Raw genomic sequence first — 26393 nt, 5'->3', positions numbered from 1 at the left:
AGTTGGGGCTCTAGGAAGACAATCTTTAATAGGCAAGGCAACGCATCCGGGTTCCAGCACCGCCAGCTGGTTCTCGGCAGTGTTTTTGTCACAGGTACTCCCTCGTGCCAAGCCTGGTTTCAGCACCGTCAGCTGTTTCCGGGTTGTGTCAAGCTCACTGAGACACCTATGCTTGCCTCGTCGTGGTGCGGTCGGGTTAGCCAACTCCAGGGTGCCTCCAGTTTAGGAGCTTCCTATGTGGGCTGCGTGAACTGGTAGTCAAGGCTGGTTCTGTAGTGCCAGTAGGCCCAGCTCCCCCTGTAGGACTGTTGGGGTTCGGTAACTGCGGCTGCCTCGCGGCCTAGCTGTTCTCTCCTCTCCTGTGGACCTTCGGGTCCACCACCTGGTTCCAGCACCGTCAGCTGGTTCCGGGCCGAGCCTTTGGCTTAGGTGCCTCCTCCTGGGTATCCGAGTTCCGCCAACGCCAGGCGGTCCTTGGTAGTGCTTTTAAGCGCGGGCACCTACAGCTTAGTAACCGGGTTCCAGCACCGTCAGCTGGTCCTCGGTCGTGCCATTGGCTCTTGCACACTGGGGCAACGCATCCGGGTTCCAGCACCGCCAGCTGGTTCTCGGCAGTGTTCTTGTCACAGGTACTCCCTCGTGCCAAGCCTGGTTTCAGCACCGTCAGCTGTTTCCGGGTTGTGTCAACTTCACTGAGACACCTATGCTTGCCTCGTCGTGGTGCGGTCGGGTTAGCCAACTCCAGGGTGCCTCCAGTTTAGGAGCTTCCTATGTGGGCTGCGTGAACTGGTAGTCAAGGCTGGTTCTGTAGTGCCAGTAGGCCCAGCTCCCCCTGTAGGACTGTTGGGGTTCGGTAACTGCGGCTGCCTCGCGGCCTAGCTGTTCTCTCCTCTCCTGTGGACCTTCGGGTCCACCACCTGGTTCCAGCACCGTCAGCTGGTTCCGGGCCGAGCCTTTGGCTTAGGTGCCTCCTCCTGGGTATCCGAGTTCCGCCAACGCCAGGCGGTCCTTGGTAGTGCTTTTAAGCGCGGGCACCTACAGCTTAGTAACCGGGTTCCAGCACCGTCAGCTGGTCCTCGGTCGTGCCATTGGCTCTTGCACACTGGGGCAACGCATCCGGGTTCCAGCACCGCCAGCTGGTTCTCGGCAGTGTTCTTGTCACAGGTACTCCCTCGTGCCAAGCCTGGTTTCAGCACCGTCAGCTGTTTCCGGGTTGTGTCAACTTCACTGAGACACCTATGCTTGCCTCGTCGTGGTGCGGTCGGGTTAGCCAACTCCAGGGTGCCTCCAGTTTAGGAGCTTCCTATGTGGGCTGCGTGAACTGGTAGTCAAGGCTGGTTCTGTAGTGCCAGTAGGCCCAGCTCCCCCTGTAGGACTGTTGGGGTTCGGTAACTGCGGCTGCCTCGCGGCCTAGCTGTTCTCTCCTCTCCTGTGGACCTTCGGGTCCACCACCTGGTTCCAGCACCGTCAGCTGGTTCCGGGCCGAGCCTTTGGCTTAGGTGCCTCCTCCTGGGTATCCGAGTTCCGCCAACGCCAGGCGGTCCTTGGTAGTGCTTTTAAGCGCGGGCACCTACAGCTTAGTAACCGGGTTCCAGCACCGTCAGCTGGTCCTCGGTCGTGCCATTGGCTCTTGCACACTGGGGCAACGCATCCGGGTTCCAGCACCGCCAGCTGGTTCTCGGCAGTGTTCTTGTCACAGGTACTCCCTCGTGCCAAGCCTGGTTTCAGCACCGTCAGCTGTTTCCGGGTTGTGTCAACTTCACTGAGACACCTATGCTTGCCTCGTCGTGGTGCGGTCGGGTTAGCCAACTCCAGGGTGCCTCCAGTTTAGGAGCTTCCTATGTGGGCTGCGTGAACTGGTAGTCAAGGCTGGTTCTGTAGTGCCAGTAGGCCCAGCTCCCCCTGTAGGACTGTTGGGGTTCGGTAACTGCGGCTGCCTCGCGGCCTAGCTGTTCTCTCCTCTCCTGTGGACCTTCGGGTCCACCACCTGGTTCCAGCACCGTCAGCTGGTTCCGGGCCGAGCCTTTGGCTTAGGTGCCTCCTCCTGGGTATCCGAGTTCCGCCAACGCCAGGCGGTCCTTGGTAGTGCTTTTAAGCGCGGGCACCTACAGCTTAGTAACCGGGTTCCAGCACCGTCAGCTGGTCCTCGGTCGTGCCATTGGCTCTTGCACACTGGGGCAACGCATCCGGGTTCCAGCACCGCCAGCTGGTTCTCGGCAGTGTTCTTGTCACAGGTACTCCCTCGTGCCAAGCCTGGTTTCAGCACCGTCAGCTGTTTCCGGGTTGTGTCAACTTCACTGAGACACCTATGCTTGCCTCGTCGTGGTGCGGTCGGGTTAGCCAACTCCAGGGTGCCTCCAGTTTAGGAGCTTCCTATGTGGGCTGCGTGAACTGGTAGTCAAGGCTGGTTCTGTAGTGCCAGTAGGCCCAGCTCCCCCTGTAGGACTGTTGGGGTTCGGTAACTGCGGCTGCCTCGCGGCCTAGCTGTTCTCTCCTCTCCTGTGGACCTTCGGGTCCACCACCTGGTTCCAGCACCGTCAGCTGGTTCCGGGCCGAGCCTTTGGCTTAGGTGCCTCCTCCTGGGTATCCGAGTTCCGCCAACGCCAGGCGGTCCTTGGTAGTGCTTTTAAGCGCGGGCACCTACAGCTTAGTAACCGGGTTCCAGCACCGTCAGCTGGTCCTCGGTCGTGCCATTGGCTCTTGCACACTGGGGCAACGCATCCGGGTTCCAGCACCGCCAGCTGGTTCTCGGCAGTGTTCTTGTCACAGGTACTCCCTCGTGCCAAGCCTGGTTTCAGCACCGTCAGCTGTTTCCGGGTTGTGTCAACTTCACTGAGACACCTATGCTTGCCTCGTCGTGGTGCGGTCGGGTTAGCCAACTCCAGGGTGCCTCCAGTTTAGGAGCTTCCTATGTGGGCTGCGTGAACTGGTAGTCAAGGCTGGTTCTGTAGTGCCAGTAGGCCCAGCTCCCCCTGTAGGACTGTTGGGGTTCGGTAACTGCGGCTGCCTCGCGGCCTAGCTGTTCTCTCCTCTCCTGTGGACCTTCGGGTCCACCACCTGGTTCCAGCACCGTCAGCTGGTTCCGGGCCGAGCCTTTGGCTTAGGTGCCTCCTCCTGGGTATCCGAGTTCCGCCAACGCCAGGCGGTCCTTGGTAGTGCTTTTAAGCGCGGGCACCTACAGCTTAGTAACCGGGTTCCAGCACCGTCAGCTGGTCCTCGGTCGTGCCATTGGCTCTTGCACACTGGGGCAACGCATCCGGGTTCCAGCACCGCCAGCTGGTTCTCGGCAGTGTTCTTGTCACAGGTACTCCCTCGTGCCAAGCCTGGTTTCAGCACCGTCAGCTGTTTCCGGGTTGTGTCAACTTCACTGAGACACCTATGCTTGCCTCGTCGTGGTGCGGTCGGGTTAGCCAACTCCAGGGTGCCTCCAGTTTAGGAGCTTCCTATGTGGGCTGCGTGAACTGGTAGTCAAGGCTGGTTCTGTAGTGCCAGTAGGCCCAGCTCCCCCTGTAGGACTGTTGGGGTTCGGTAACTGCGGCTGCCTCGCGGCCTAGCTGTTCTCTCCTCTCCTGTGGACCTTCGGGTCCACCACCTGGTTCCAGCACCGTCAGCTGGTTCCGGGCCGAGCCTTTGGCTTAGGTGCCTCCTCCTGGGTATCCGAGTTCCGCCAACGCCAGGCGGTCCTTGGTAGTGCTTTTAAGCGCGGGCACCTACAGCTTAGTAACCGGGTTCCAGCACCGTCAGCTGGTCCTCGGTCGTGCCATTGGCTCTTGCACACTGGGGCAACGCATCCGGGTTCCAGCACCGCCAGCTGGTTCTCGGCAGTGTTCTTGTCACAGGTACTCCCTCGTGCCAAGCCTGGTTTCAGCACCGTCAGCTGTTTCCGGGTTGTGTCAACTTCACTGAGACACCTATGCTTGCCTCGTCGTGGTGCGGTCGGGTTAGCCAACTCCAGGGTGCCTCCAGTTTAGGAGCTTCCTATGTGGGCTGCGTGAACTGGTAGTCAAGGCTGGTTCTGTAGTGCCAGTAGGCCCAGCTCCCCCTGTAGGACTGTTGGGGTTCGGTAACTGCGGCTGCCTCGCGGCCTAGCTGTTCTCTCCTCTCCTGTGGGCCTTCGGGTCCACCACCTGGTTCCAGCACCGTCAGCTGGTTCTCGGCAGTGTCTTTTGCTCTTGTACCTTCTGCTCCCCATCCTGGTTCCAGTACCGTCAGCTGGTTCCGGGCAGAGCCTTTGGCTTAGGTGCCTCCTTCTGGGTATCCAAGTTCCACCAACGTCAGGTGGTCCTTGGTAGTGCTTTCAGGCACGGGTACCTCCTGCTTAGTAACCGGGTTCCAGTAACGTCAGCTGGTCCTCGGTAGTTCCATTGGCTCTTGGACCTTCGGCTACCCATCCGGGTTCCAGTACCGTCAGCTGGTTCTCGGCAGTGTCTTTTGCTCTTGTACCTTCTGCTCCCCATCCTGGTTCCAGTAACGTCAGCTGGTTCCGGGCAGAGCCTTTGGCTTAGGTGCCTCCTTCTGGGTATCCGAGTTCCGTCAACGTCAGGCGGTCCTTGGTAGTGCTTTTTAGCACGGGTACCTCCTGCTTAGTAACCGGGTTCCAGTAACGTCAGCTGGTCCTCGGTAGTTCCATAGGCTCTTGAACCTTCGGGTAGCCATCCGAGTTCCAGTTCCATCAGCTGGTTCTTGGCATTTTCTCAGCCTTCTTGTACCTTCTGCTACATTTCCAAGTTGAAGACCCTAACGTCGACGACCCGGAAGACCACCACGATGACGACGACACGGAAGACCACCCCGATGACGACGACGACGACGGCGGAGATGACGACACTGGAGACGACGACCCTGGAGACGACAACATGGAAGACCGAGAAGCAGAAGAACAAGAGGCTGCAGAACAAAGAGCAGAAGAACATTAAGCATAAGACTTAATATCAGAGCAAAAGATATTATCTAAATTATATGCAGAAGAAGACTAAGCAGTGTATGGGGGTGAGTCCGTTCCTCCTCGTGGTGCCCCTGGATAAAGCCTGATGCTGCAGGCCAAACTGAACGCGGACAAATGTAACTTTTGTGACTGGCAGAACGGAAGGTGTAATCTTCAAACTTTTATAGATAACAACTACGGGAATGCCTGTCACAAATGAGAATATGATGAAGAAGTAGAATAGGAAGAATAATAACAGTGGAATAAAAAGAATATGTAGAATAAGAAGAATAATAATAGTTGAATAAAATGAATATGAAGAATGTAATAAAAAAAAAAAAATAGGTAGAAGATGAAGAAGAAGATGAATAAGGTGAAGAAGTTGATGTCAAAGATGCTGATGATGATGAAGATGAAAGTGTGGGAAAAGAAAAAAAAAAAGAAAAAAAAGAAGGGGAAGGGCGTGGAATAGTGAAACATCAATATCTGACAAAATAAAAAAAAAATTTACATAGTCAATATCTTTGTCACTCCGAACGTCTTAAAAAAAAACAAAAAACATGCTATTCTATTTGATTGGGATAAACCTCTATGACTTTAATGTCTCCGCCACCTCCCCAAATACATCCGGCATTATTCTTAGTTGTTTTCCTTCATGTAGAATGAACCTACAAGGAAAGAAAGGGTTTATTTTAATTCCGATATTTTGGTCCCATTGACTTGCATTGGGATCGGGTATCGGTATCGGCGATATCCGATATTTTTTGAATATCGGCCGATCCAAACCGATACCGATACTTTCCGATATCGGAAGGTATCGCTCAACACTATTTATAATTGGTATAAAGACCTTGAGTGTTCTAACTCGAGCCGAGCTAGATAAGAGTCTCGTGGGTGTATCGCTATACAAGACTGAGGCATCTGTTAATATGTTTTTTTATGCCAAAAAGACACGACCATATCTGTAGTTTCCATTTTTCCTGTATTCTCATGGGTTAAGTTTTTCCTGTATTCTTATAGGTTAAGAACTGTGAGCGTGTTCTTATGCTGATTGGTTGAAGTATAATTTCTATGACTATGAAAACTCATACACAATAAACGGGGGCCCAGAGATCTGCTCGATCCCCCATACAGAGGCATGAGTCTCCGTCTGGTCATTTTCAGTTGCCGGCAACGCCCTGTAGATTAATCTGGAAATCACTGAGTCAACCGTGAAGGATCACTTTAGATCCTCCCTCAACACTCCCACATATCTCCCCTTGGGGAGCTCATAAGGGGGCTGGTCAAGGGATGTGGCTAGGTCTTTAGAAAATCATGGAATCCCTAAACTTCAGGATGAATTCACCCCTGGAGGTCCCAGGCACTAGATATTAATGCCATATTTCCAATCATGATTTTAGCTTTCCATAGATAGGAAACATGGCATATATAATATCTGTCCTCACACCCTAAACATTTTTGTAATTATCTTTATTATACAATAGCCTACAGCTCTCCCTGTCTAGCTAAACCCTAAATGTATTTTTTACTGCGCTTCCTATGACATTTCTTTTGAGATGAGTCATAAATGTGACGTCACAGGAGTCTTGAGATGCACTCACTCCAAGCAGTGTGCATCACCCCTACTGGAATAGGACATCTGTAATGATCCGGTGACCTTGAAGCTGCATGAGAACTTTCACTGGAGAAAGTGGCCACTATACTGACCGCAAACCTGAACTTAACACCGCAACTAGAAGTAGCCGTGGAGTGTACCTAACACACCTAGACACCTCGTCACAGCCGGAGGACTAAATACTCCTAAAGATGGAAATCGGAATACTATCTTGCCTCAGAGAAAATCCCCAAAGGATAGACAGCCCCCCACAAATATTGGCGGTGAGTCGGAGAGGAAAAAACATACACAGGCAGAAAAAACAGGATTTAGCACAGGAGGCCACTCTAGCTAGATAGGACAGGATAGGACAGAGTTCTGTGCGGTCAGTATTAAAAACCCTTCAAAAAATCCACAGCAGAATATACAAAAAACTTCCTACATCTAACTAAAGATGTAGGAGCGTATATCTGCAACTCCAGTGAATCCTACAAACAACTCCCGATTGCCGACATCATAATTGCGTTCAGCAGGAGAAAACTTACGGGAAAAGAAGGCACACGGTTTCATTAAGGAACCAACAGGATCCCTCTGAGACAATACGGCCCCTGCCCCAATCTCAGAAGCGTCAACCTCAACCTGAAATGGAAGAGAAACATCCGGTTGTTGCAACACTGGAGCAGAAGTAAATCAACGTTTAAGCTCCTGAAAGGCAGAGACAGACGCAGAGGACCAATTCACCACATCAGCGCCCTTCTTTGTCAAATCGGTCAAGGGTTTAACCACGCTGGAAAAATTAGCAATGAAACGGTGATAAAAATTTGCAAAACCCAAAAATTTCTGAAGGCTCTTCACGGATGTGGGCTGAATCCAATCATGAATGGCCTGAACCTTAACCGGATCCATCTCTATAGACGATGGAGAAAAAATGAAGCCCAAAAAAGAAACCTTCTGCACCCCAAAGAGACACTTAGACCCTTTCACGAACAAGGCATTGTCACGAAGGATCTGAAATACCATCCTGACCTGTTGCACATGAGACTCCCAATCATCGGAAAAAATCAAAATATCGTCCAAATATACAATCAAGACTTTAACAAGATAAGTCCGGAAGATATCATGCATGAAGGACTGAAAAACAGATGGAGCATTAGAGAGTCCGAATGGCATCACAAGGTATTCAAAATGGCCTTCGGGCGTGTTAAACGCAGTTTTCCATTCATCACCCTGCTTAATACGAACAAGATTATATGCCCCTCGAAGGTCAATCTTGGTAAACCAACTAGCTCCCTTAATCCTAGCAAACAAATCGGAAAGCAAAGGTAAAGGATATTGAAACTTGACCGTGATTTTATTCAAGAGGCGATAATCTATACAGGGTCTCAATGAACCATCTTTTTTAGCAACAATAAAGAACCCCGCTCCCAACGGTGAAGAAGATGGCCGAATATGCCCTTTCTCCAAAGACTCCTTAATATAGCTCCGCATGGCGGTATGTTCAGGCACAGATAGATTAAAAAGTCGACCCTTAGGAAACTTACAGCCTGGAATCAAGTCAATAGCACAATCACAGTCCCTGTGCGGTGGAAGAAAACTGGACTTGGGCTCATCGAATACATCCTGAAAATCAGACAAAAACTCTGGAATCTCAGAAGGTGAAGAAGAGGAGATTGACATCAAAGGAACATCATTATGAACCCCCTGACAACCCCAACTAGTCACAGACATGGACTTCCAGTCCAACACAGGATTATGTACCTGCAACCATGGAAAACCCAGCACGATAACATCATGCAAGTTATGCAACACCAGAAATCGACAATCTTCCTGATGGGCTGGCGCCATGCGCATGGTTACCTGTGTCCAAAACTGGGGTTTATTTCTAGCCAAGGGTGTAGCATCAATGCCCCTCAAAGGAATAGGGTTCTGCAAAGGCTGCAAGGGAAAACCACAACGCTTGGCAAACTCAAAATCCATTAAATTCAAGGCGGCGCCTGAGTCCACAAACGCCATGACAGAAAATGATGACAATGAGCAGATCAAGGACACAGATAATAGAAATTTAGGTTGTACAGTACTGATGGTAATTGAACTGGCGATCCTCTTTGTCCACTTAGGGCAGACAGAAATGACATGAGAAGCGTCGCCACAATAATAACATAACCTATTTTGACGTCTGAAACCTTGTCGTTCCGTTCTAGACAGAATTCTATCACATTGCAGAGGCTCAGAAATTTGCTCTGAGGATAACGCCACAGCGTGCATAGTTCTGCGCTCCCGCAGGCGTCGGTCAATCTGAATGGCCAGAGACATAGAATCACTCAGACCGGAAGGCGTGGGAAACCCCACCATAACATCTTTAATGGATTCAGAAAGCCCCCTTCTGAAAATTGCCGCCAAAGCATCATTATTCCATTTAGTCAACACCGACCATTTTCTGAATTTCTGACAATACAATTCTGCCACCTCTTGACCCTGAGACACAGCCAACAAGGTCTTCTCAGCTTGATCCACAGAATTAGGTTCATCATATAATAGTCCTAAAGCCTGAAAAAAGGAGTCAATATTAAGCAAAGCCGGATTCCCAGATTTCAGGGAAAACGCCCAATCCTGCGGGTCGCCACGCAGCAGGGAGATTACGATTTTTACCTGCTGAATGGAATCACCAGAGGATCGAGGTATCAGGTCAAAAAACAGTTTACAGTTGTTTTTAAAACTCAAAAATTTAGACCTGTCACCAGAAAAAAAAATCAGGAGTAGGAATCTTCGGTTCTAAAGCAGAAGTCTGAACAATATAATCAGAAATACCTTGCACCCTAGCAGCAAGCTGGTCTACACGAGAAGCTAATTCCTGAACATTCATGCTTGCACTAGGCTCCTCAGCCACCCAGATATTAAGAGGGAAGAGAACACAAAACAGACTGGAGAAAAAAATGGCTCAAGAGCTTCCTTCCCTTCTTCTGAGATGCATTTAACTCATTGTAGGCCAGTTGTACTGTTATGATCCGGTGACCTTGGAGCTGCATGAGAACTTTCACTGGAGAAAGTGGCCACTATACTGACCGCAAACCTGAACTTAACACCACAACTAGAAGTAGCCATGGAGTGTACCTAACACACCTAGACACCTCGTCACAGCCGGAGGACTAAATACCCCTAAAAATGGAAATCGGAATACTATCTTGCCTCAGAGAAAATCCCCAAAGGATAGACAGCCCCCCACAAATATTGGCAGTGAGTCGGAGAGAAAAAAACATACACAGGCAGAAAAAACTGGATTTAGAACAGGAGGACAATCTAGCTAGATAGGACAGGATAGGACAGAGTTCTGTGCGGTCAGTATTAAAAACCCTTCAAAAAATCCACAGCAGAATATACAAAAAACTTCCTACATCTAACTAAAGATGTAGGAGCGTATATCTGCAACTCCAGTGAATCCTAGAAACAGAGCAGGAATAAACTGAAACAAGCACACAGCAGTGTGCCACAGATACAAAAAACAAAACACTTATCTTTGCTGAACTTGGCAGCAAGCAGGAGAAGCCAGAAAGAGATCCAACACTTCACCAGGAACATTGACAACTGGCAAGGGCTAAAGATCCTGCACACCTAAATATCCCAGTCAGAATTGTAATTATCCGATACACCTGGCCAGGACTGCGAGTCAGAGACAACTGCATTCCCACCAACAACCACTGGAGGGAACCCAAGAGCAGAATTTACAACAGACATCACAGGCTGTTTTGCTACAGTTACTTACTGCATTGTTAGGAGGCGGCAGTAAAATCATTGAGCAAGGACAACTCCACCTGATATCTTCTAACACCGCCTCAAATAAGTCGCCATCAGAGGATGGCACAGGTATCGTCTCTACTTCTAGCACTGCCCACTACTGGTGATACATTACAGAGTGATGCCAGAAGCAGTGAGTGACACTAGTGCTGCCCCCTGATAATTATTTATTTGAGAGCAGTGCTAGAAGCTGTATGTTGGCGCTGGTGACTCTTAGTGTTTTTGCCTCCACCCCTTGTGTCTTTCACAACTAGAATCTACGGCGGCACCGGAGATAGCAGCTTTGGGTCTTTAGCACAAGAGATAAGTTAATGAAAAATTAATGATCAATGATAAAAATATATGGTCACTCATTCCTGCCCATAAACCCTTAATGGTCAGTTTCCATCTCTTTAAGTTATTAGCTGCATACACTCTTAGAACACCCGTAAGAAGGATTTTATAGTCAGAATAAAGTACACATAAACAGGTCAATGCAATGGAAATTCACGTTGATTTTTCAGGAATTTGCAGAACCTGGTAAATTTGAACAGTTTACGTTTTACTTTGCACAAATTGTAATAGTCGCTGTTCTCTTACACATTGCTGAAGATTGCATCAGCCGGAGAAGATTCACACAACTTTGGGCAGGTTTCCCCATGATGCATTGCAGCGATCACATCACATGGCATAGCACAGCCAATAATGAGAGACTATCATAGCCTATATAAAAGAAGCTGAAAATGCAGCAGTCATTTTGTGGAGAATCAAGAAAGTGAGAGACTCTCAAAAGTTAGCCATAGAGATAGGGAGAGAAAGCCATAAAACACTGAAGAAATGATGAGGATATTGTGTGACAGCCAGAGGGGTAGCTAGGGTTTTTGATGGGAGGGGGAGACAATACTTCTGAGTGGCCCCTAACCAGGTAACCTTATTACAACTGAGTAATGCACCCTAATTGTGGATATAGGAGAACCTCAGCAGACGAATGCGCTACTACTGAAAATAATCTCTTTACAAAAACCAACATGTATATTACCACCATATGATCAGTGGTAGATACCAGTCCTACAGAACATATAAGAGATCACAGCACAGTTATAGATGGTGACTTACCGCTGACATTCTTTCCGATGGAATCGTTCACTTTCCATGTATTTTCCATCTGGCCCAGACCGACATGACAACTTCTTCCAGTCAGGACTCAGCTGCAGAGAATACAACAAAGACACATTTCACACCTCAAATTTTCAGCCCCATCACCATCTATTCCCAACCTGCACAAACTCCTCATCCTGCTGATAACCCAATACTGAGCCATATGTGTCCTTATTACTGCACCTGCTGTGTGGTTCTCTGTGCCCTATAGATGGTAAGACAAAACTCTAGAATATAGTAATGTGGTGTGCAAGAGCCCTAGATATCAGTACCCACATTTTGCCCCCAGAAAGTAATAATGCCCTGTGTGCCCTGTTGTGAATTCTGTTGTCAAGCTCCCTCCTGTGGTCATGAATGGTACTTCGGCTGGTTCTGTCCATGGGCTTCCTCTGGTGGTTGTGAGTGGGGCTGCGGCTTCTGAGTTTCCTTCCACAGGTGACGAGGTTAATTCATTAGCTGGCTGCTCTATTTAACTCCACTTAGATCATTGCTCCATGCCACCTGTCAATGTTCCAGTATTGGTCTAGTTCACTCCTGGATCGTTCTTGTGACCTGTCTTCCCAGCAGAAGCTAAGTTCCTGCTTGCTTTTCTCATGTTTGCTATTTTTCTGTCCAGCTTGCTATTTTGATTTTTGTCTTGCTTGCTGGAAGCTCTGGGACGCAGAGGGAGCGCCTCCGCACCGTGAGTCGGTGCGGAGGGTCTTTTTCCGCCCTCTGCGTGGTCTTTTTGTAGTTTTTTGTGCTGACCGCAAAGTTACCTTTCCTATCCTCTGTCTGTTCAGTAAGTCGGGCCTCACTTTGCTAAATCTATTTCATCTCTGTGTTTGTAATTTTCATCTTTACTCACAGTCATTATATGTGAAGGCTGCCTTTTCCTTTGGGGAATTTCTCTGAGGCAAGGTAGGCTTTATTTTTCTATCTTTAGGGCTAGCTAGTTCCTTAGGCTGTGACGAGTTGCATAGGGAGCGTTAGGAGCAATCCACGGCTATTTCTAGTGTGTGTGATAGGATTAGGGATTGCGGTCAGCAGAGTTCCCACGTCTCAGAGCTCGTCCTATATTATTAGTAACTATCAGGTCATTCCGTGTGCTCTTAACCACCAGATCCATTATTGTCCTAACCACCAGGCCGTAACAGTACAGTAACAGTAACAGGTGGCCCAAAAGTATTAATGCATCTCAATAGAGGGATAAGAGAAGTTCTGAGACCATTTTTTTTTCTTTGCAGTGTGTTTTGTCTCTCTTTTCCCCTTTACCTCTGGGTGGTTCAGGATACAGGTGTAGATATGGACATTCAAGGTCTGTCCTCTTGTATGGATAATCTCACTGCAAGGGTACAAAACATTTAAGATTTTGTGGTTCAGAATCCGATGTTAGAGCCTAGGATTCCAATTCCTGATTTGTTTTTTCGGGATAGATCTAAGTTTCTGAATTTCAAAAATAATTGTAAATTGTTTCTTGCTTTGAAACCTCGTCCCTCAGGTGACCCTGTTCAACAAGTGAAAATCATTATTTCTTTGTTACGTGGCGATCCTCACGACTGGGCATTTTCCCTTGCGCCAGGAGATCCGGCATTGCGTGATGTTGATGCGTTTTTTCTGGCGCTCGGATTGCTTTATGATGAACCAAATTCAGTGGATCAGGCAGAGAAAATCTTGCTGGCTCTGTGTCAGGGTCAGGATGAGGTAGAGATATATTGTAAGAAGTTTAGGAAGTGGTCTGTACTCACTCAGTGGAATGAATGTGCCCTGGCAGCAATTTTCAGAAAGGGTCTCTCTGAAGCCCTTAAGGATGTCATGGTGGGATTTCCCATGCCTGCTGGTCTGAATGAGTCTATGTCTTTGGCCATTCAGATTGATCGACGCTTGCGTGAGCGTAAAGCTGTGCACCATTTGGCAGTATTATCTGAGCATAGACCTGAGCCTATGCAATGTGATAGGACTTTGACCAGAGCTGAACGGCAAGAACACAGACGTTGGAATGGGCTGTGTTTTTACTGTGGTGATTCCACTCATGCTATCTCCGATTGTCCTAAGCGCACTAAGCGTTTCGCTAGGTCTGCCACCATTGGTACGGTACAGTCGAAATTTCTTTTGTCCGTTACTCTGATTTGCTCTTTGTCATCCTATTCTGTTATGGCATTGTGGATTCAGGCGCTGCCCTGAATTTGATGGACTTAGAGTTTGCCAGGCGCTGTGGTTTTTTCTTGGAGCCCTTGCAGTATCCTATTCCATTGAGAGGAATTGATGCTACGCCTTTGGCCAAGAATAAGCCTCAGTACTGGACTCAATTGACCATGTGCATGGCTCCTGCACATCAGGAGGATATTCGCTTTTTGGTGTTGCATAATCTGCATGATGTGGTCGTTTTGGGGTTGCCATGGCTACAGGTCCATAATCCAGTATTGGATTGGAAATCTATGTCTGTGTCCAGCTGGGGTTGCCAGGGGGTACATGGTGATGTTCCATTTTTGTCTATTTCGTCATCTACCCCTTCTGAAGTCCCGCAGTTTTTGTCGGATTATCGGGATGTATTTGATGAGCCCAAATCCAGTGCCCTACCTCCTCATAGGGATTGCGATTGTGCTATCAATTTGATTCCTGGTAGTAAGTTTCCTAAGGGCCGACTGTTCAATTTATCTGTGCCAGAGCACGCCGCTATGCGGAGTTATGTAAAGGAATCCTTGGAGAAGGGTCATATTCGCCCGTCATCGTCACCATTGGGAGCAGGGTTCTTTTTTTGTGGCCAAGAAGGGTGGTTCTTTGAGACCTTGTATTGATTACTGCCTTCTTAATAAGATCACAGTCAAATTTCAGTACCTTTTGCCGCTGCTGTCTGATTTATTTGCTCGAATTAAGGGGGCTAGTTGGTTCACCAAGATAGATCTTCGTGGTGCGTATAATCTTGTGCGTATTAAACAGAGCGATGAATGGAAAACAGCATTTAATACGACCGAGGGCCATTTTGAGTACCTGGTTATGCCATTCGGGCTTTCCAATGCTCCATCAGTATTTCAGTCCTTTATGCATGACATCTTCCGAGAGTACCTGGATAAATTCCTGATTGTATATTTGGATGATATTTTGGTCTTCTCGGATGATTGGGAGTCTCATGTGAAGCAGGTCAGAATGGTGTTCCAGGTCCTTCGTGTGAATTCTTTGTTTGTGAAGGGGTCAAAGTGTCTCTTTGGAGTTCAGACGGTTTCATTTTTGGGTTTCATTTTTTCCCCTTCTACTATCGAGATGGACCCTGTTAAAGTCCAGGCCATTTATGATTGGACTCAGCCGACATCTGTGAAGAGTCTGCAAAAGTTCCTGGGCTTTGCTTATTTTTTATCGTCGCTTCATCAGTAATTTTTCTAGTGTTGCTAAACCGTTGACTGATTTGACCAAGAAGGGTGCTGATGTGGTCAATTGGTCTTCTGCGGCTGTGGAAGCTTTTCAGGAGTTGAAGCGTCGTTTTTCTTCTGCCCCTGTGTTGTGCCAGCCAGATGTTTCGCTCCCGTTTCAGGTCGAGGTTGATGCTTCTGAGATTGGAGCAGGGGCTGTTTTGTCGCAAAGAAGTTCTGATGGCTCGGTGATGAAACCATGTGCCTTCTTTTCTAGAAAGTTTTCGCCTGCTGAGCGCAATTATGATGTTGGCAATCGAGAGTTGTTGGCCATGAAGTGGGCATTCGAGGAGTGGCATCATTGGCTTGAAGGAGCCAAGCATCGCGTGGTTGTCTTGACGGATCACAAGAACTTGACTTATCTCGAGTCTGCCAAACGGTTGAATCCTAGACAGGCTCGTTGGTCGCTATTTTTCTCCCGTTTTGATTTTGTGGTTTCGTACCTTCCAGGCTCTAAGAATGTGAAGGCTGATGCCCTGTCAAGGAGTTTTGTGCCCGACTCTCCGGGTGTTCCTGAGCCGGCGGGTATTCTCAAAGAGGGGGTAATTTTGTCTGCCATCTCCCCTGATTTGCGGCGGGTACTGCAAAAATTTCAGGCTGATAGACCTGACCGTTGCCCAGCGGAGAAACTGTTTGTCCCTGATAAATGGACTAGTAGAGTTATCTCTGAGGTTCATTGTTCGGTGTTGGCTGGTCATCCTGGAATCTTTGGTACCAGAGATTTGGTGGCTAGATCCTTTTGGTGGCCATCTTTGTCGCGGGATGTGCGTTCTTTTGTGCAGTCCTGTGGGACTTGTGCTCGGGCTAAGCCCTGCTGTTCTCGTGCCAGTGGGTTGCTTTTGCCCTTGCCGATCCCGAAGAGGCCCTGGACGCATATCTCTATGGATTTTATTTCGGATCTCCCTGTCTCTCAAAAGATGTCGGTCATTTGGGTGGTTTGTGATCGCTTCTCTAAGATGGTCCATTTGGTACCCTTGTCTAAATTGCCTTCCTCCTCTGATTTGGTGCCATTGTTTTTCCAGCATGTGGTTCGTTTACATGGCATTCCGGAGAACATCGTTTCGGACAGAGGTTCCCAGTTTGTTTCGAGGTTTTGGCGAGCCTTTTGTGCTAGGATGGGCATTGATTTGTCTTTTTCCTCGGCTTTCCATCCTCAGTCAAATGGCTAAACCGAACGAACTAATCAGACTTTGGAAACATATCTGAGATGCTTTGTTTCTGCTGATCAGGATGATTGGGTGTCCTTCTTGCCTTTGGCTGAGTTCGCCCTTAATAATCGGGCCAGCTCGGCTACTTTGGTTTCGCCGTTTTTCTGCAATTCTGGTTTCCATCCTCGTTTCTCTTCAAGGCAGGTTGAGTCTTCGGACTGTCCTGGTGTAGATACTGTGGTGGATAGGTTGCAGCAGATTTGGACTCATGTGGTGGACAATTTGACATTGTCCCAGGAGAAGGCTCAACGTTTCGCTAACCGCCGGCGCTGTGTGGGTCCCCGACTTCGTGTTGGGGATTTGGTTTGGTTGTCGTCTCGTTATGTTCCTATGAAGGTTTCCTCTCCTAAGTTTAAGCCTCATTTCATTGGTCTGTATAAGATTTCTGAGGTTCTCAATCCTGTGTCGTTTCGTTTGACTCTTCCAGCTTCTTTTGCCATCCATAATGTATTCCATAGGTCGTTGTTGCGGAGATACGTGGCGCCTGTGGTTCCATCCGTTGATCCTCCTGCCCCGGTGTTGGTTGAGGGGGAGTTGGAGTATGTGGTGGAGAAGATTTTGGATTCTCGTATTTCAAGACGGAAACTCCAGTACCTGGTCAAGTGGAAGGGTTATGGTCAGGAAGATAATTCCTGGGTCTTTGCCTCCGATGTTCATGCTGCCGATCTGGTTCGTGCCTTTCATTTGGCTCGTCCTGGTCGGCCTGGGGGCTCTGGTGAGGGTTCGGTGACCCCTCCTCAAGGAATTCTGTTGTCAAGCTTCCTCCTGTGGTCATGAATGGTACTTTGGCTGGTTCTGTCCATGGGCTTTCTCTGGTGGTTGTGAGTGGGGCTGCGGCTTCTGAGTTTCCTTTCACAGGTGACAAGGTTAATTCGTTAGCTGGCTGCTCTATTTAACTCCACTTAGATCATTGCTCCATGCCACCTGTCAATGTTCCAGTATTGGTCTAGTTCACTCCTGGATCGTTCTTGTGACCTGTCTTCCCAGCAGAAGCTAAGTTCCTGCTTGTTTTTCTCATGTTTGCTATTTTTCTGTCCAGCTTGCTATTTTGATTTTTGTCTTGCTTGCTGGAAGCTCTGGGACGCAGAGGGAGCGCCTCCGCACCGTGAGTCGGTGCGGAGGGTCTTTTTGCGCCCTCTGCGTGGTCTTTTTGTAGTTTTTTGTCCTGACTGTAAAGTTACCTTTCCTATCCTCTGTCTGTTCAGTAAGTCGGGCCTCACTTTGCTAAATCTATTTCATCTCTGTGTTTGTAATTTTCATCTTCACTCACAGTCATTATATGTGGGGGGCTGCCTTTTCCTTTGGAGAATTTCTCTGAGGCAAGGAAGACTTTATTTTTCTATCTTTAGGGCTAGCTAGTTCCTTAGGCAGTGACGAGCTGCATAGGGAGTGTTAGGAGCAGTCCACGGCTATTTCTAGTGTGTGTGATAGGATTAGGGATTGCGGTCAGCAGAGTTCCCACGTCTCAGAGCTCATCCTATATTATTAGTAACTATCAGGTCATTCCGTGTGCTCTTAACCACCAGGTCCATTATTGTCCTAACCACCAGGTCATAACAGTGCCCCTCAGACAGTCACAGTAACCTAACATAGTAACATAGTAACATAGTTAGTAAGGCCAAAAAAAGACATTTGTCCATCCAGTTCAGCCTATATTCCATCATAATAAATCCCCAGATCTATGTCCTTCTACAGAACCTAATAATTGTATGATACAATATTGTTCTGCTCCAGGAAGACATCCAGGCCTCTCTTGAACCCCTCGACTGAGTTCGCCATCACCACCTCCTCAGGCAAGCAGTTCCAGATTCTCACTGCCCTAACAGTAAAGAATCCTCTTCTATGTTGGTGGAAAAACCTTCTCTCCTCCAGACACAAAGAATGCCCCCTTGTGCCCGTCACCTTCCTTGGTATAAACAGATCCTCAGCGAGATATTTGTATTGTCCCCTTATATACTAATACATGGTTATTAGATCGCCCCTCAGTCATCTTTTTTCTAGACTAAATAATCCTAATTTCACTAATCTATCTGGGTATTGTAGTTCTCCCATCCCCTTTATTAATTTTGTTGCCCTCCTTTGTACTCTCTCTAGTTCCATTATATCCTTCCTGAGCACCGGTGCCCAAAACTGGACACAGTACTCCATGTGCGGTCTAACTAGGGATTTGTACAGAGGCAGTATAATGCTCTCATCATGTGTATCCAGACCTCTTTTAATGCACCCCATGATCCTGTTTGCCTTGGCAGCTGCTGCCTGGCACTGGCTGCTCCAGGTAAGTTTATCATTAACTAGGATCCCCAAGTCCTTCTCCCTGTCAGATTTACCCAGTGATTTCCTGTTCAGTGTGTAATGGTGATATTGATTCCTTCTTCCCATGTGTATAACCTTACATTTATCATTGTTAAACCTCATCTGCCACCTTTCAGCCCAGGTTTCCAACTTATCCAGATCCATCTGTAGCAGAATACTATCTTCTCTTGTATTAACTGCTTTACATAGTTTTGTATCATCTGCAAATATCGATATTTTACTGTGTAAACCTTCTACCAGATCATTAATGAATATGTTGAAGAGAGCAGGTCCCAATACTGACCCCTGCGGTACCCCACTGGTCACAGCGACCCAGTTAGAGACTATACCATTTATAACCACCCTCTGCTTTCTATCACTAAGCCAGTTACTAACCCATTTACACACATTTTCCCCCAGACCAAGCATTCTCATTTTGTGTACCAACCTGAGTTCCTCTATAACAATAAGTGCCCACTTTACATTTAATAATGTCCTGAGTTTCCCCCCTGTACAGTTCCACTATACACAGTACAATGCTCTTATACACAGTATGATACCCCCTCATTGTATAGAACCCGCCACACAGTATACTGACCCCTTAGTAGCCCACAAAACTGTTTCATGGCTCCAACACTGTATGATGGCCCCCTCACAGTAATCTTCACACTGTGTTATGGCCCCATTGAGAGCCTCCATATAGTATAATGCTCCAAATAGTCCGCAAGAAAGTATAATGCACCTCATATACAGTAGTATACAGTGCCTTGTGAAAGTATTCGACCCCCTGGAACTTTTCAACCTTTTCCCACATATCATGCTTCAAACATAAAGATATCAAATGTACATTTTTGGTGAAAAATCATCAACTAGTGGAAAACAATTGTGAAGTTGAATTAAATTTGCATCAGAGATAAAAAAGTGCGCTCCAAATTCTGCCATTTCTAGGCTCCATTTAAATTTAGTTGCAATGTGTTAGCAAAGTTATTGACACCAGTTTGCTGGTGAAAATAGCTAACTACAGGCCAGCTATTTAAAATTGTGGTTTGTCCGTCACAAACAGATCAGAGATAAATGTGCACTCCAAATTCTGCCATTTCTAGCCTCCCTTTAAATTTTGTTGTAGTGTGTTAGCGAAGTTATTGACACCAGTTTGCTCGTAAAAATCGTTACCCACAGGCCAGCGTTTTAAAACTGTGGTTTGTCCGTCACACACTAATCAGAGATAAAAAGTGCGCTTTCTGGCAACTATTTACGTTTTGTTGCACTGTGTTAGTGTGATAGAAATATTTATATCATGTAGATCTCACTTGCATGTATACTCCTCTATAATCATATATACTCATATAAACGCAAATATATCTATATACACTATAATCAATTGCTTAAAATGGCTGACATAAACTAATATAAGCCAGACAGACTGTTCGGTGATTTCCACCCAAAAAAGCGGAAGAACTCCAGATGTCTTAAGTGCTGATGAGATGTCTCAACTTTGTCCTAGATGCAGAAAACTTCATTTTAGTTGCTTAATCAGCATTCATATGTGCATTAATCACAATATTCCATATATATTCAGATAACCAATAACAAAGGAGCTAGACAATATGGTAATTAAGTAACCACCCCTAACCACTCCTTTCTATATGCAATTATAAAACTATGTATGTACAATAAAGTATCAGTATTGATGGAATGCTTTTCTGTCGCAATGGTGTACAGTCCATTCTTGATGAGCGCTCAAAATACTCAGTCTTATTGGGAACGGCCACAGCACACACAGGGATAAATTTATCCAAACCAAATTTCCATATCAAATGGCGCCCAATGTGGGGCGTGGACGAAACACACGGCGACCCCGCTGACCGGAGAGACGGAGGTGTTGGCCACGGCCTTGGTTCACGGGACGGAGACTGCGCAGCTCCATAAGTAAGGTAAGAAAATGTTATCATCTTACCTGAAAGTCCCCTGTGCCCAGTCCGGGTCTATACCTCTTGTCGGTCAGGTGTGGTCACCACCGCATTCCCAGGTAGTGTAAAAAGTCCAAAGCCTGTATCCAAAACCCTGGGATCAAGGTGTCTGCTGTGTGCCATGTATGTGTTCTGTGTTTGTGTAAGATCCGGGAGACAGTTGGATGGAACAGTGGCTGTTTTGCTTGTGGTTGCTGGGTAACAGACCGCAGGAGGTCAAATTGCTTGATAAGTTATTGCAGGATTCCTGTGCATAGGAGGAACATGTAGTTCTGGGGTGCAGGTAGCTCCAGGCACGGGTAGTGATAACTTAGAGGGCTACTGCAGATTCCCATAGTGCCGGCGATCCAGTCAGGACGACCGGACCGGGGTGGTAGATTTCCCGCTTGTTGTGGTTCTCACTCAGGCGGCCCGGGCACAGGTGTGCCAATGCGATTGGCAATAGTCTGTTTCCAGCGCAACCTGCACGTGTCACAAAATCATAAAGAGGGTATCGAGTCTCCTGGACGTCTGTATCTGTTTTTTGTCCTTGTCATGTATTGCTGCTTTAAATGATAACAGTGCATACAATTGAAAAGGAACGTTTTTTTTCTTTTCCTTCCTCAAACTTCCTCTTTTCTGCTGCTAAAAGATATATCTATTATAAACCACACTGTCACCCCTGTTTTTTTTTCTTTTTCTCAAGATTCCCTATCCCTACGTTCTGAATAGTGCTAAAGTGTAGGTATTTTTGAAGAAGTGAAACTAAATGGTATCTATCATTTTGGCTGTGAGCTACTTGTTTTAGATACATGATTTTGGTATCTTTCGATATAGCAGCATAAGAAAAGGGGAAGTGTGTGTGTCTAACTGTGTTTAAGCACAGAAGGAAAAAAAAAGGAGAAGACATTTTAAAGTCTTTGGAGTTTTTGTTAAGTTCCCAAAACTTTTCCTTTCTATCTCTTTGTTTTTCTTTTGGAAAAAAAAGAAAAGATTTTTACTTTTGTATCAAAATCTTAAGGTCTTTTTGGTCGGGCACCAAGGGTTTTTGATGGTTTCTTTCCTTTTGGTTTCGCCTTCTGGCACCAATTTATGAAAGTGTTCCTTTCTTTTTTATTTTTTGTGTTTTTATATACCCATTTGTTTGAAGTTTTTTGTTGTGTTTTTTTTTTAATTTTTCTTTTTGCAATGGGAAATAAGGTGGCCAAGCAACAGGAGGGTCTTTTACTTCCTGATGAGAAAAAGGCCCCCCAGATAGTGGTAGAACACGAAGGTGTTAAGTATGTGAAGAATTTTAGAAGGTATAAAGTATGTGAAATTCATAAGAATGGAAGATTTCAAGCTTCGGAATGGCATGACAGAGAAAGGAAAATAAGGGAAGTTAGCTGATGTTACATTGCTGAATGCTGATACATGGTATACAGTAGCAGCAGAGCTTACATCGTTTAGGTGGTACAGAGAGATATGTGAGCAAACCAGGAAGTGATTTTTATGGATATAAAATGGGGAAAGGTATTAAGCCATCAGCGCCTCCCCATGCTCTCAACAGGTTCCATGGTATAGGGAGTTTTTGCACAGTATGTGGTGCACCCCGTCCAACCTTTGTACATAGAGATGGCGCTGTTGCTCTGACCATGCAGTCTCAGGCTGCATCTGCCATCAAAGAAGAAGGAATTTTCTTTTTTCTGTCTTTCTCCTCCATCTTTCTCCTCTCTATCCCCCCGAGGAAGCCCAACGCGAAACGCGCGTCGGGGCTGCTGAAGAGACAGGCACTGGCACATGGGTAAGATGAGCGGTGCACTTTGCACATTTGTTTACCTTCTGGCCCTGTAGGTGATACAGCGTATACGGAGTTATGTACCCCAGACAGGGATTTAGCCTTACACTTTTTTGGCACCTTATATTGCACTAAGCACTTTTCCATTATACGTTGTACCATATTTAGTATGGGGTGACTCGCTCTATATTCCCTTAGTGTTACTACAGTTGTCTGTGCTCTCTGTACAAGCATCATTTCTGGATTTTGTGTTGTTAGTCTGTAGTTATTCCTGTTTTTGTGTGATTATTAATAAAATTATTGAACTTTTAATATGAGTATATTGGACTTCTTACTCCATGGTTTTTTGTAGGATCAGTAGTTTCGGAGTGTCCTGGTTACTGTATTAATGTCCTAACTGATATGGGATGTTATCCCGGCACGTATTTCTAAGATATGTATCAATGGTATTTGTTCTTTTTTTCTTCCCATCTTACCACCGCAGCTTCAATCAGCATGCCGGACCCCGCTGCCGCTACAGTGTCCATCATGCCATTGTCCACAGTAGCCAAAAGGATTGAGTCCCAACCAGGAGTGCAGAAGACAGCCCCTCTCATGGTGACCACTGACCTGGAAGCGCAACCACCCTACAAAGACAGAAGAAGTGTCAAGTGTTGCAACTGTGCAAGTTTGGTCATTTCTGGAACCAGTGCAGAGCACCCATGCAACCCAAGGGTTGGTCCAGAGAAACAGGTCAAGGAAGAAGTACAGAAGGCAGTGAAGTACCCCGTCCATGGGACAGGAGTAAGCAAGCCAGGTCTTCAAGACATTACGCTCCTGACATGTAAAACCCCGTCTGCAGGACCAATACCTAAAATTGCCCTGAAAGTGGATGGCGTTGTCAGATCTTTTCTTCTGCACACCGGTGCAGCCAGAAGTGTGATGAGACCTGTGGAACTCCCCGATACCACCTGCCTATCAGAATCCTCTGTGTCTCGCATGGGCATTGATGGTCAAGTCAGACATTCTCAGTTTACAAAGCCACTGAGCGTGTGCATTCAGCCAGGACACTCTATCCTGTCCCAGTTTGTGGTGTCAAGAACCTGCCACTCAACCTGCTGGGAGCGGACCTACTGCAGAAGCTGAAGGCAACCACAGTGTTCCAGGAAGATGGGACCGTGACACTTTCTTCATCCCTGACCCAAGAAGAATCATGGTCATGCTGGCTGCCCTACAAGAACCTCAAACAACCGACGGAGGCCTACCCAAGGAGGTACTGGATGTAGTGCCAGAAAGTTTATGGTCTAAAGGACCCCAGGACGTGGGAAAACCTTAAGTTGCCCCAGTACGGGTGTCAGTCAAGCCTGGTACCCAGTACGCTCGTAAGGCCCAGGCCAGGCCTAGAGTCAAGCTGCCTCTGACCAACTGAAGGTCTACGTGGAAATAGGAATTATTGTTCCTTGCACATCGCCTTGCAATAAACAATATAAAAATAAAGCGCTATATAAAAATAAAGAGTATTATGAAAAATAAAGATTATTAATGTAAAGTCTTCTTTTGGAGCAGAACAATATTGTATCATACAATTATTAGGTTCTGTAGAAGGACGTAGATCTGGGGATTTATTATGATGGAATATAGGCTGAACTGGATGGACAAATGTCTTTTTTCGGCCTTACTAACTATGTTACTATGTTACCCCGCTTCTCCCGGTCAAGAAAAAAAGACTGTAAAAGGAGAGCCAGCCAAGTTCAGAATGGTACATGATCTGAGAGCTGTGAATGATGCCACGGTGTTTGAAACTCCAATTGTGTTGAATCTGCACACTCTGCTCTCAAATGTGCCTGCCACAGCAAGTGTTCACAGTGACTGACCTGTCTAATGTTTTCTTCAGTGTTCCCCTTCACCCGGATGACCAGTACCTGTTTGCCTTAACGCACAAGGGGGGATAGCACACATGGACAGTGATGCCACAGCGGGCCCAGAACAGCCCTTCACAGTTCAGCAAAGCAATGTCCACAGTTCTCACCAACTGGGTCACAGAACATGCAGAAGTAACCCTGCTACAATACGTGGACAATCTACTCCTTTGTTCACGTGTAAAGCCCATTCCTTGTCTCTCCTACTCTACCTGGTGGAGCAACACTGCAAGGTCTCAAAGAACAATGTCAAATGGTGTATGAAGTGAGTTACATTCCAGGGACACTGTATTGCTTACCAGACAAAACACCTGACAGATGACCGGAAGACCACAGTGGAGAAGATGGTTCCTCCAACAACTCCAAAGGCGCTACAGGCCTTCCTTGGTCTAGTTTTGTATTGCAGAGCCTGGATCCCTGATGCTTCAGTCCTAATGCAGCCTCTGTATGACTGTGTCAACATAACCCTGTTCCTCCTGACAGATGCAGCCTTCAACTCGTTCAAGAAGTTAAAAGACTCTGTAGTCAGGTAAGCCTAGTGCTGGCGCTGTAGTGTCAGACTCTGTAGTCTCAGCACCAGCACTAGGCTTACCTGACTACGAGAAGCCATTCTGTCTCTACCTGATGGAAAAAGAAGGCCTTGCTACTGGAGTCCTGACGCAGCTTCAGGGGGGAAAGCCGAGACCTTTGGGCTAATTTTCAGCTTGCTTGGATCCAGTTGCAAGGGAAGCCCCCTCCTGCATGAGAGCAGCATTTGCAGCATATGCCCTCCTGGACAGGACTGCTGTCATCATTCTTGGGTATCCATTGGAAATCCTGGCTCCGCATGACATCTCAGCAATCCTCAACCAAACCAAGCCAAAACATCTCTCCACCGCCAGGCATCTTTGCCTCCAGTGCTCTCTACTCCTGCCCAACAATGTCACCATCTCCAGATGCACAGTCCTCAGCCCATCCACTCTACTCCCACTCCCAAGGGGGATACAGATATGGACCCTCAGATCAAAATTCTGATCAAAATCTGCATGATACCTTCTGCAGGGATCTGGATTTGCTCCGGATGGATGACCATGATTGCTTCAGCATCATGCAACAGGAAACAGCAGGACTACCCAAGGAGGCAGAAGAGCCACTGACCAACCCAGAGTTGATCCTCTACTTGGATGGCTCCAGATTTGCAGATGATGAAGGAAGATTCCACATGGGATGAGCAGTGACCAGCAATTAAGAGATCATGTGGTCCAGAAGTCTGCCGCCTAGTCTGTCAGCCCAGGAAGCAGAACTGATAGCGCTGACGAAGGCCTGCCAGATTGCAGAAGGCAAAACTGCGAACATATACACCGATTCAAGGTACTCGCATGGCATAGCACATGATTTTGGACCCATCTGGGCTGCAAGGGACTTCATCACAGCAAGCGGAACAACCGTGAAGAATCATGGAGCCATCAAGGACCTGCTGGACACACTCCAACTTCCAAAAATGGTGGCAGTACTAAAGGTCAAAGCACATGGAAAGTTGGACACAGTAGAGGCACCGGGCAATAACATGGCAGATATGGCAGCCAAAGAAGCAGCCAAGGGAAGACAATATGGAGAAGTGGGAGAAGTCGTAGAGCCGGATGGCTACTACATGATGACTGAAGACAAGAAACCTGACCAGATGACGTCCTGGGAGCTGCTCAAAAAGCTGCAAGCGCAAGCCCCAAAAAAGGACAAGACAGAATGCTGGATGCGGAAGGGAGCAACACATGAAGGAGGAAGGGTATACTCCATGGACTACAAACCCTGTTTACCTCGAAGCATGTACAATATGGTGGTCCAGTGGGCACATGGGCCCACACACAGATCAAAGACACAGATGAGTGATTTGATTGATGCTTGCTGGTTTGCTCCAGGGATCTCCTCCCTAACAGCCAAGTTCACTAGCAGCTGTCTGACCTGCGGCAAATGCAACCCTGGAAGAATGGAATATAATAGGAATATACTCACCCTCGGACGCGCCCTGCTTCTTTCCGGCAGCCTTCCTTCCTTCGAATCAGCGCTTCCAGGACCTTCGGTGACGTCGTGGTGACGTCGCGGCTTCTGATTGGTCGCGCGAGCGGTCACATGGGCGGTTGCGCGACCAATCACAAGCCGCGACGTCACCGCGATGTCACCGCAGGTCTTGGAAGCGCTGATTCGGAGGAAGGAAGGTTCCCGGTTAGTACCAGGGCGCGTCAGAGGGTAAGTATAGCGATATTTTTTATTTTAATTCTTTATTTTACACTTAAATATGGATCGCAGGGCCTGAAGGAGAGTTTCCTCTCATTCAGACCCTGGGAACCATTGGAAACCCAATGCACTGCATTGGGTTTCGAGTTTCGGCCGACCCCGACCCCGACTTTTTTACAGGATCGGCCGATTTCACTCGACCCGACTTTTGAAAAAGTCGGGTTT

This window comes from Ranitomeya imitator, chromosome 4 (genome assembly GCF_032444005.1).
Source record: "Ranitomeya imitator isolate aRanImi1 chromosome 4, aRanImi1.pri, whole genome shotgun sequence".
Taxonomy (NCBI): domain Eukaryota; kingdom Metazoa; phylum Chordata; class Amphibia; order Anura; family Dendrobatidae; genus Ranitomeya; species Ranitomeya imitator.
The sequence above is the reverse complement of the archived record's forward strand: the minus strand, read 5'-3'. Positions refer to the sequence as shown.